We start from the raw sequence: 12,316 nt of genomic DNA, 5'->3' as shown, positions 1-12,316 counted from the left end.
CTTTCACTTTAACTCTAAATAAAAAGCCTGTTCCTTGCTCTCCTATCTTGAGTATTTGTGAAGCTCATTCTTCAGCTTCATGAACAAGAACCCCGGCATCATCTTTGGGGGCTCATCTGGGATAACTGAGGAGGTGAGTATTGGCATCCAAGCCTGCCTTTTATTTCACTGTCATTATAGAAATAAGCCATCTATGGCACAAAAAATCAGGTGCTTGTCAGCCACTTAAATGGGATTAGCCTGGCTGCTGATCCCAAAGTCTCAAGGGACAGGTTCCCCTGCATTTCCCTCAGTGGATCCACCATCTCCCTTGGAAGCCAGAAAAGTCTTCTGAGTGGGGACCAGGATTCCATTTCAGAGGCATCTCCTCAGTTGCAAGGGACTGAGGAAAGCCGTGGGCAATTGTGACAGTCTTAGGCTGAGGCTACACTTTAGCGACTTCTCAAAGGTTTACGTGTCTGGAATCAGACCCTGAGAGCCTGACTGGGTATCTGTGAGGAGTGTCTCTTTCTGTGTCTCTGACTTCCAGCCTGCTTCTTCATGCCACCCTGGCTTCAGTGAGGCAGGGGGCATTCCTAACTCTCTTCTAACTTCATCAACCTCACGGAACCCAATGCTCAACCACTGCAAGGTAGGAGACCTATGCTTCGCTCTTATTCCTGACTTAATACTGCACTTTTTATCTCATAAAAATGTGTCTGGGGGTGGAGCCAACATGGTGGTGTGAGTAGGACAGTGGGAATCTCTTCCCAAAAACATATATTTTTGAAACTACAACAAATACAACTAATCTTAAAAGAGAGACCAAAAGACACAGGACAACAGCCAGATTACATCCACTCATGCGAGAGCCCAGCGCTTGGTGAAAGGGGTAAGATACAAACACCGGCCAGGCAGGACCCGAGCACACCTCCCCCCAGCTCCTGGCAGGAAGGAGAGGGAGCCCAGAACTGCTAAACACCCAACCCCAGCCACCCGCACCAGAGCACATACACAGTGCATGCATGGAGGGCTGGAACTAGGGAAATAGGGCAGCAAGACCTCTGAGTGGGTTCTGAAGCTGATGCCCCTGTGACAAAGAAAAGTGAGTGCTTTTTGAAAGTCTTAAAGGGACAGGGACATAACAGCTGGACAGAAACAACAAAGGTCACAGTCCAGTGGCAGGAAATTACAGGGAAAACCGGGTGCACTAACCCCCTGGGCAACAGCTCTGAGAGCCCTCACGGAGGTAAACAGCCAAACAAACGCCGCCGTCTAGTCCATTACCCCTACGGGTACTGCAAAAGCAGAGAGGCAGCCAAAGGCAAGCCCCGCCCTCAGAAAGGGAGTTTTCTCCCTATCGGCTGGGCAAGACACAAAGAACCAGTCTACATGCAATTACCCAACACAAGCCACTAGGGGGTCGCAGTTGTCCCAGTAAAGAAAGGCCAGTAGCAAGTGAAAAGTTTGGCCCTCCCAGCTGACAGTCAATAGCACCTGTCAACATGAAAAGGCAAAAAAATATGATCCAGACAAGACTAACACAGACAGCTTCGGCATCTGCTACATCTTTCCCTGGAAAGGAACCTGGAGAGATAGATTTAACCAGTCTTCCTGAAAAAGAATTCAAAACAAAAGTCATAACCATGCTGATGGACTTGCAGAGAAATATGCAAGAACTAAGGAAGGAGAATACAGAAATAAAACAACCTCTGGAAGGACTTCAAAAGAAAATGAACAAGATGCAAGAGACCATTAATGGACTAGAAAACAGAGAACAGAGAAGCTGATGGAGAGAGAGATAAAAGGATCTCCAGGAATGAAAGAATTCTAAGAGAGCTGAGTGACCAATTGAAAAGGAACAATATACAATTATAGGGGTACCAGAAGAAGAAGAGAGAGAAAAAGGGATAGAAAGTGTCTTTGAAGAAATAATTGCTGAAAACTTCCCCAAACTAGGGGAAGAAATGGCCTCTCAGACCACAGAGGTACACAGAACTCCCATGACAAGGGATCCAAGGAGGGCAACACCAAGACACATAATAATTAAAATGGCAAAGATCAAAGACAAGGACAAAGCATTAAAGGCAGCCAGAGAAAAAAGAAAGGTTACCTACAAAGGAAAACCCATAAGGCTATCATCAGACTTCTCAACAGAAACCCTACAGGCCAGAAGAGAATGGCATGATACACTTAATGCAATGAAACAGAAGGGCCTCGAACCAAGACTACTGTATCCAGCACGAATATCATTTAAATATGAAGGAGGGATTAAACAATTCCCAGACAAGCAAAAGTTGAGGGAATTTGCCTCCAACAAACCACCTCTACAGGGCATCCTTACAGGGACTGTTCTAGATAGGAGCACTCCTAAAAAGAGCACAGAACAGAACACCCAACAAATGAAGAAGGGAGGAAGAGGAATAAAAAGGGAGAGAAATAAAGAATCATCAGACTGCGTTTATAATAGCTCAAAAAGCAAGTTAAGTTAGACAGTAAGACAGTAAAGAAGATAACCCTGAACCTTTGGTAACCACAAACATAAAGCCTTCAATGGCAATAAGTTCATACCTCTCAATAATCACCCTAAATGTAAATGGACTGAATACACAAATCAGAAGACACAGAGTAATAGAATGGATAAAAAAGCAAGATCCATCCATATGCTGCTTACAAGAGACACACCTCAAACCCAAAGACATGCACAGACTTAAAGTCAAGGGATGGAAAAAGATATTTCATGGAAACAATAGAGAGAAGAAAGCAGGTGTTGCAATTCTGGTATCAGACAAAACAGACTTCAAAATAAAGAAAGTAGCAAAAGACAAAGAAGGACATTACATAATGATAAAGGGCTCAGTCCAACAAGAGGATATAACCATTATAAATATATATGCACCCAATACAGAAGCACCAACATACCTGAAACAAATACTAACAGAACTAAAGGAGGAAATAGAATGCAATGCATTCATTCTAGGAGACTTCAAAACACCACTCACTGCAAAGGACAGATCCACCAGACAGAAAATAAGTAAGGACACAGAGGCAATGAATAACACACTAGAACAGATGGACCTAATAGACATCTACAGAACTCAACATCCAAAAGCTACAGGATACACATTCTTCTCCAGTGCACATGGAACATTATCCAGAATAGACCACATACTAGGCCACAAATAGAGCATCAGTAAATTCCAAAAGATTGAAATCCTACCAACCAACTTTTCAGACCACAAAGGCAAAAACTAGAAATAAACTGTACAAAGAAAGCAAAAAGGCTCACAAACACATGGAGGCTTAACAACACGCTCCTAAATAATCAATGGATCAATGACCAAATCAAAATGGAGATCCAGCAATATATGGAAACAAACTACAACAACAACACTAAGCCCCAACTTCTGTGGGACACTGCAAAAGCAGTCTTAAGAGGAAAGTATATAGCAATCCAGGCATATTTAAAAAAGGAAGAACAATCCCAAATAAATGGTCTAATGTCACAATTATTGAAATTGGACAAAGAAGAACAAATGAGGCCTAAGGTCAGCACAAGGAGGGACATAATAAAGATCAGAGAAGAAATATATATATATATAAATCAAATTGAGAAGAATAAAACAATAGCAAAAATCAATGAAACCAAGAGCTGGTTCTTCGAGAAAATAAACAAAATAGATAAGCCTCTAGCCAGACTTATTAAGAGGAAAAGAGAGTCAACACAAATCAACAGTATCAGAAATCAGAATGGAAAAATCACGACGGACCCCACAGAAATACAAAGAATTATTAGTGAGTACTATGAAAACATATATGCTAACAAGCTTGGAAACCTAGGAGAAATGGACAACTTCCTAGAAAAATACAACCTTCCCAGACTGACCCAGAAAGAAACAGAAAATCTAAACAGACCAATTACCAGCAATGAAATTGAAGCGGTAATCAAAAAACTACCAAAGAACAAAACCCCCGGGCCAGATGGATTCACCTCAGAATTTTATCAGACATACAGGGAAGACATAATACCCATTCTCCTTAAAGTTTTCCAAAAGATAGAAGAGGAGGGGATACTCCCAAAATCATTCTATGAAGCTAACATCACCCTAATACCAAAACCAGCAAAGACCCCACCAAAAAAGAAAACTACAGACCAATATCCCTGATGAACGTAGATGCAAAAATACTCAACAAAATATTAGCAAACAGAATTCAAAAATACATCAAAAGGATCATACATCATGACCAAGTGGAATTCATCCCAGGGATGCAAGGATGGTACAACATTTGAAAGTCCATCAACATCATCCACCACATCAACAAAAATAAAGACAAAAACCACATGATCATCTCCATAGATGCTGTAAAAGTATCTGACAAAGTTCAACATCCATTCATGATAAAAACTCTCAGCAAAATGGGAATAGAGGGCAAGTACCTCAACATAATAAAGGCCATCTATGATAAACCCACAGCCAACATTATATTTAACAGCGAGAAGCTGAAAGCTTTTCCTCTGAGATTGGGAACTAGACAGGGATGCCCACTCTCCCCACTGTTATTTAACATAGTACTGGAGGTCCTAGCCATGGCAATCACACAAAACAAAGAAATACAAGGAATCCAGATTGGTAAAGAAGAGGTTAAACTGTCACTATTTGCAGATGACATGATACTATACATAAAAATCCCTAAAGACTCCCCCCCAAAACTACTAGCACTGATATCGGAATACAGCAAAGTTGCAGGATACAAAATCAACACACAGAAATCTGTGCCTTTCCTATACACTAACAATGAACCAATAGAAAGAGAAATCAGGAAAACAACTTCATTCACAATCGCATAAAAAAAAATACCTAGGAATAAACCTAACCAAAGAAGTGAAAGACTTATACTCTGAAAACTACAAGTCACTCTTAAGAGAAATTAAAGGGGACACTAACAAATGAAAACTCATCCCATGCTCGTGGCTAGGAAGAGTTAATGTCATCAAAATGAAAATCCTGCCCAAAGCAATATACAGATTTGATTGAATCCCTATGAAACTACCAGCAACATTCTTCAATGAACTGGAAAAAATGATTCAAAAGTTCATATGGATACACCAAAGACCCCGAATAGCCAGAGCAATCCTGAGAAAGAAGAATAAAGTAGAGGGGATCTCATTCCCCAACTTTAAGCTCTACTATAAAGCCATAGTAATCAAGACAATTTTGTACTGGCACATAAACAGAGCCACAGACCAGTGGAACACACTAGAGAATCCAGACATTAACCCAGACATATATGGTCAATTACTTTTTGATAAAGGAGCCATGGACATACAATGGTGAAATGACAGTCTCTTCAACAGATGGTGCTGGCAAAACTGGACAACTACATGTAGGAGAATGAAACTGGAACATTGCCTAACCCCATATACAAAATTAAACTCAAAATGAATCAAACACCTGAATGTAAGTCATGAAACCATTAAACTCTTGGAAAAAAACAGGCAAAAACCTCTTAGACATAATCATGTGTGACCTCTTCTTGAACATATCTCCCCGGGCAAGGAAAACAACAGCAAAAATGAACAAGTGGGACTATATTAAGCTGAAAAGCTTCTGTACAGCAAAAGACACCATCAATAGAACAAAAAGGAACCCTACAGTATGGGAGAATATATTTGAAAATGACAGATCCAATAAAGGCTTGACGTCCAGAATACATAAAGAGCTCACACGCCTCAACAAACAAAAAACAAATAACCCGATTAAAAAATGGGCAGAGGAACTGAACAGACAGTTCTCTAAAAAATAAATGGAGATGGCCAACAGGCACATGAAAAGATGCTCCACATCGCTTGTTATCAGAGGAATGCAAATTAAAACTACAATGAGGTATCACCTCACACCAGTAAGGACGGCTGCCATCCAAAAGACAAACAACAACAAATGTTGGTGAGGCTGTGGAGAAAGGGGAACCCTCCTACACTGCTGGTGGGAATGTAAATTAGTTCAACCGTTGTGGAAAGCAGTATGGAGGTACATCAAAATGCTCAAAACAGACTTACCATTTGACCCAGGAATTCCACTCCTAGGAATTTACCCTAAGAATGCAGCAATCAAGTTTGAGAAATACAGATGCATGCCTATGTTTATCGCAGCACTATTTACAATAGCCAAGGATTGGAAGCAACCTAAATGTCCATCAATAGATGAATGGATAAAGAAGATGTGGTACATATACACAATGGAATACTACTCAGCCATAAGAAAAGGGCATATCCTACCATTTGCAGCAACATGGATGGAGCTAGAGGGTATTATGCTCTGCAAAATAAGCCAAGCAGAGGAAGAGAAATACCAAATGATTTCATTCATCTGTGGAGTATAAGAACAAAGGAATAACTGAAGGAACACAACAGCAGCAGAATCACAGAACTCAAGAATGGACTAACAGGTACCAAAGGGAAAGGGACTGGGGAGGATGGCTTGGTAGGGAGGGATAAGGGAGGGGAAAGAAGAAGGAGGGTATTAAGATTAGCATGCATGGGGGTGTGGGAGAAAGGGGAGGGCTGTACAACACAGAGAAAACAAGTAGTGACTCTACAACACTTTGCTATGCTGATGGACAGTGACTGTAAAGGAGTTTATAGGGGGCACCCGGTATAGGGGAGAGCCTAGTAAACATAATATTCATCATGTAAGTGTAGATTAATGATAACAAAAAAAAAAAGCAGTTCCTGTGTGGTGACCTCCAATGACTTCTACACAATGGTATAAAGGGCATATAAAAGTGTTGGCAAAGGGTTTGTTTGTGCTTATACAGCGGATCAAAGCCTAATTTGGCTACCCTGAAATTGAACTAAGATACGATATGAAAAAGAACTTCCAACATCAGCACTATCTGGAAGACTCATGCCAGAAGATGATCATCAAAAAACCCCAACAAAGATCCACACGCTGCTACAGCTGTAGATGCACTCATCCCACCAGTTCCTGGACTTGCCATAGGAATGAAGAAGGAAATATCTAAGCTGGCCTGTGCATACAGCAAAACAACAAATTTGACTGGATCTAAACTGTTGGAACTCAACCAAGAATTAGGAGAAGTGCAAATTGTAGAGCTCCAAAATCTTACAACTACAGACTATTTACTGTTAAAGGAACATATGGGTTGTGAACAGCCCACAGGAATGGGTTGTTTTAATTTGTCTGATTTCTCTCAGACTGTTCAAGTTCAGTTGGACAATATCCACCATATCATAGATAAGTTTTCACAAATGCCTAAGGTGCCTAACTGGTTTTCTTGGTTTCACTGGAGATGGCTGGTAATTATAGGTCTGCTTTGTTTATGTAACTGTATTCCTATTATGTTAATGTGTGTGTGCAATTTAATTAGTAGTTTAAAACCTATACATGCTGAAGTTACTATACAAGAACATATGTTAAAGAAATAATCAATCTTCCCATGTTTTCTTCCACGTGCTACTTCTATAACTTTTCTTCTTCCTTCCTAATTACAACCCCTAAATAGAATTCGTGCCTCATATCGAATTTACCGTGTATCACAATTCTTCCAAGTGGTAAAGATACCTCAAGACAAATGCTGGGCATAGAAGCCACATGGCATAAATATGCAAAGAAGTAAAAAACTAACCTTTTCAAACAATAAGGCTTCTCTCTCACTTACGAACTTTACATTTTCCCTGTATGGCCCTGGAAGATGACTGGTTAGCCAGAGATGGTTAAGATTCCTCAAGGGAGGAACAACCTAAGACAGGCACAGTCTCAGGGGGGCCATCAGGTGAGAAAATGGGGATCAACAGAGGTGAGGCTTAGAACCTCCCTCCCCCCTTTCTGAGAGAAATCTTCTGCATCCGTGGATATTTTATTGCCCTTGTCTAACTTGGATTAACACATAGTCTACAGGCACACACCTGATCATCTACATTTGCTCTCTTACAACACTAAACTATGTTTTCTACCTTTATCTTGCATCTACCTACCACTTCAGCGTTTTATTAAAAATAATAATAATAAAGAGAGAAATGTGGTATCCACATATAAATCAAGTATAAAAATCAAACGAATATTCATATTTGAACTGACTGTTTATAGTTCATAATGCATGATCAAAACCGAAAGTTTCTGTGATAACTACCCTTGTACTATTCACCATGTAACTTATTCACTATGTAAGAATTTGTTCTCCATGTAAGAACTTGTTCGTTATGCTTCAGAAGATTGGAGACTGATGAAAATTAGGCTTGGGGTGGATTAATGATTATACATTGAGCATTGAGTCCCCTATACAGAATTTTATTGTTGTTAACCATTTGATCAATAAATAGGAGAGATGCCCTCACAGACACACACACAAAAAGTACACACTTCCAATTGTAAAATAAATAAGTAACCTGGATGTAGTCAAAATATTGTAACAACTTGGTATTGTGATAGCTGGTACCTAGAATTAACATGTATATGAGTGTTGAATCACTGTGTTGTACACCTGAAACTAATGTAATACTGTGTGTCAACTACCCTTCAGTAAAAAATAATTATCTAAAAAAAAATGTGTCTGGGCACCCATTAGCCACTTAAAAGATGATTAACATTGGCTACCAGACTTAAGTCTTGGGTGAAAGGTTTCTTGGTGTCTGCCACTCCTTGATACCCCGCCTCTGGATGGATGTGAATTTCAGGGAGTGGCTGAGCTGATTTCCTACTTTCCTACCCTAATCTGTGGACTCCAGGGGCCAACCAGATGAGTAGACAGTGGTCCTTGTATCTTGGCTCTGACCGATTGATCTGATGGCGCTGAGTGAACACCTGGCTAGGTTGCTGCATATGTGAGAGGTGCAGCTGACCGTGATCTCTTGGCTAACAGATCAGACTTGTTATAGTGGGTTACTGGCTAAATAATTTCCAGACACTGGCAGAAACTGGTGTTTGAGTATAGGCACCCCTCCTCCATAACTGTACATGTAAATGACCCCATTTAAACTCTATCCATGGCTCTATTCTATAGATCTTCCTTCCTTAGAGGTAGTCATCCTGGGGCTAGGCATTTCATTTTCTGTGGCCCCAAGGAAGCAAAACAGGCTTGTGACTCTGACCAAGGCACAGGCAGCAAGAGGTCACACAGTGCCTGCACTTATCAGACAGGCAGGGAACGCTCAAGAGATGGCTAAAGCTTGTGCAGAGAAAACTAGGATGTAGATTAAAACTCCCAAAAAGTATAAAGTAGGAGCACGCTAGTAAGGTCCCACTAAATCCAGAGCTCTGAGGAGACTCTTGCTGATTGGGAAGGCAAGAGGGGAATCAAGGCAAGGTGCAGGCCATGCTGGTATGGAGTGCTTAAGTCCAGTACGCCCAGCAGAGGGGGTGATTGACCACTGTCACTTAGGCTCCAAGGTGAGAGGATGCCCTCATGGAGAGAGAGGCTGATCAGGTGTTGGACACTTGTTTCTCTCTCTTTCAGATGGGAGAATCAAGGTTAAAGCCAGACATGCCTCTGGCATGCATTCTGAAGAACTGGGAGCAATTTGATCCTCCAACCCTCAAGAAGAAGTGCCTTATCTTCTTCTGCACACAAGCCTGGCCTTAATACAAACTCTCTGACGGAGAGGCCTGGCCCCCTGAAGGAAGTTTACTGTACAACAAGATCATGCAGCTAGAGTTATTTTACCACAAGAAAGGGAATTGGTCAGAAATCCCATATATACAGGCCTTTTTTGCCCTTAGGGAAAGTAAAGGACTATGCCAAAATGGTGGATTAATTCAAGACCCTACTCAAACCCTAATTACCTTCTATTGGCTCTGCCATGCCCACCGTACTGAGATCTAAGTCCACTTGCCAAGAACTCTAAAAGTCAGACCACAGGAGAAATACCACCCCAAGCATCATGGACCCAATCACCCCACCAGGCTTCCCATGGGGTGAAGAAAAGACAGTTATACCCATCTTTATTGCCCTTACATGAAGTAGCCAATGGAGAGTGGGGACCAGCTCAGGTCCATGTCCCCTTCTCCCTCCAAGACCTGAGGCAAATTAAACAGGACATGGGTAAATTTTCTGATGACCCATACAAGTACATAGAAGCCTTCCAAGGGCTTATGTTAACTTTTGAAATGGCTTGGAAGGATGTTATACTTATACTGAACCAAACCCTTACTGGAGGGGAGAAAGAAAAAATAATCAGAGATTTAGAGTTTGGAGATCAATGGTACACTGTAAATGTGGATGGCAAATCTCCAGAGGAATTAACCCGAGTCCCCACTGACTGTCAGGCAGTGCTATTCACTGACCCAGAGTTGCCCCAAGATACAGATGATGCTGATAACTGGTACGGAAACCACTTTATAATTTGTATTTTAGAAGGGCTGAAAAGAGCACGAGTAAAACCTATAAATTACTCTAAATTATCAGCTGTAATGTGGGAAGGAAAAGAAAGCCCCTCAGCCTTTCTGGAGTGGCTCAGGGAGGCACTGATGAAGCATACTTATATGTCCCCAGAGTCCCCAGAGGGCCAGGATATTCTTAAGGATAAATTTGTCACCAGTCGGCCCCAGATATCAGGAGGAAGTTACAAAAATTGACATATGGCCCAGAACAAAATCTGAAAAGCCTCCTGAAGGTCGCCAACTCAGTTTTTGATAATAGAGACAAGGAGGAAAAGAGGGATCGGGACAGGAGAGACAATTGAAAGGCAGAGGTATTAGCAATAAACTTACAGAGAGTCAACTTTGTGCCTCCAAGGTTGGAGAAAGGGAGACCGGCCCAAGGGACTGGGCACTGGGTGGCTTGTTTCCTCTGTGGCAGAGGGGCATTTTAAGTGAGAGTGTCCTATGGGTTGGTGCTCCAAACCACCAACATCCTGCCCACTCTGTCAAGAAGACCACTGGAAGCGAGACTGCCCTCAGAGGTGTAGGCAACTGGGGTTGAACATGCAACAATGTGGTCAGGACTGAAAGGGCCAGGGGCCACCCATGCTGGCTCCTGTCACCATCATAACCCCACAGGAGCCCCTGGTGATTCTCTCTGTAGAAGGCCACACCATCAATTTCCTGCTCAATACAGGAGCTGCCTATTCAGTCCTCCTCCATAATCCTGGTCCCCCCTCCTCCCAGTCAACTACTATTAGAGGTGTAGCTGGGTAGCCATGACCAAATATTTTACTCAGTCTTTAAGTTGTGAATGGGACTCAGTGCTGTTCGCCCATGCCTTCCTAGTGGTCCCAGAAAGGCCGACGCCACTTCTAGGCCATGATATACTTTATAAAGTACAAGCCTCTGTACATATGAACATAGAGAGAGATGACAAATGTCTTCCCCTAGTGGAAGTAGACATTAATCCTGAGGTCTGGCAACTAACAGAATCATTGGAGGAGCAAAATCAGCCCAACCAGTACATATTCATCTTAAAGATCCTAATCACTTTCCTCATAAAAGACAGTATCCCTTAAAACCAGAAGCTTGTGAAGGCTTGAAACCACTTATCAATAAGCTAAAAACTCAAGGCCTCTTGATAGCCTGTAACGGTCCTTGCAACACTCTCATATTAGGAGTGCAAAAGCCAGATGGAAGCTGTCACCTTGTACAAGACCTGTGAGTCATTAACGAAGTAGTTGTGCCCCTACATCCTGTAGTACCTAATCCCTATTCCCTGTTATCCAGGATTCCTGAGGGAGCAGCATGGTTTACTGTGCTAGACCTGAAAGATGCTTTCTTTTGCATCCCACTTGCACCTGAATCCCAGTTTCTCTTTGCTTTTGAGGATCCTGTAAGTCCCTCAGCTCAATTAACCTGGACAGTTTTGCCGCAGGGAATCAAAGAGAGCCTACATCTATTTGGGCGGGTCTTAGACAAGGACCTGGCCTCCTTTGATTCAAGGGAGGCAGAAACCATCCAATATGTGGATGATATACTTCTCTGCACCACCACAGAGACAGAGTGTCAGGAAAGTACTCAGAGATTACTGAACTTTCTAGCTGATTGTGGCTATAAGGTTTCTCACCAAAAAGCACAGACCTGTTAGCAGCAAATAAAATATCTGGGCCTTAATCTCTCTCAGGGAATTGCAGCCCTGAAGGAAGATGGAATTCAGCCCATTCTCCACCACCCATTGTCCTCTACTATCAGGCACCTGAGGGGATTCTTGGTCATCACTGGGTATTGCAGAATTTGGGTCCCAAGATATGGGGAGTGAGCCAAACCCCTCTACCAACTCCTTAAAGAAGCCCCAAAAGAAGGCACCATGAAACTCCAGTGGGAACCTGATGTGATTAAAGCTTATGAGGCTTTGAAGAAAGCCCTGCTCCAGGCCCCGCCTTAAGCCCACCCAC

At 42.1% G+C, this 12,316-nt stretch overlaps 1 protein-coding gene across 5 annotated transcripts in view; it reads right to left on the bottom strand.

Moving 5' to 3' along the window:
• Window positions 1–12,316, bottom strand: part of LOC108383400 (uncharacterized) — a 263,400-nt gene that overhangs the window by 142,250 nt on the left and 108,834 nt on the right. The gene's annotated exons all lie outside the window — the stretch shown is intronic.

This window comes from Manis javanica, chromosome 7, assembly GCF_040802235.1.
Source record: "Manis javanica isolate MJ-LG chromosome 7, MJ_LKY, whole genome shotgun sequence".
Lineage (NCBI taxonomy): Eukaryota > Metazoa > Chordata > Mammalia > Pholidota > Manidae > Manis > Manis javanica.
The sequence above is the reverse complement of the archived record's forward strand: the minus strand, read 5'-3'. Positions and strand labels throughout refer to the sequence as shown.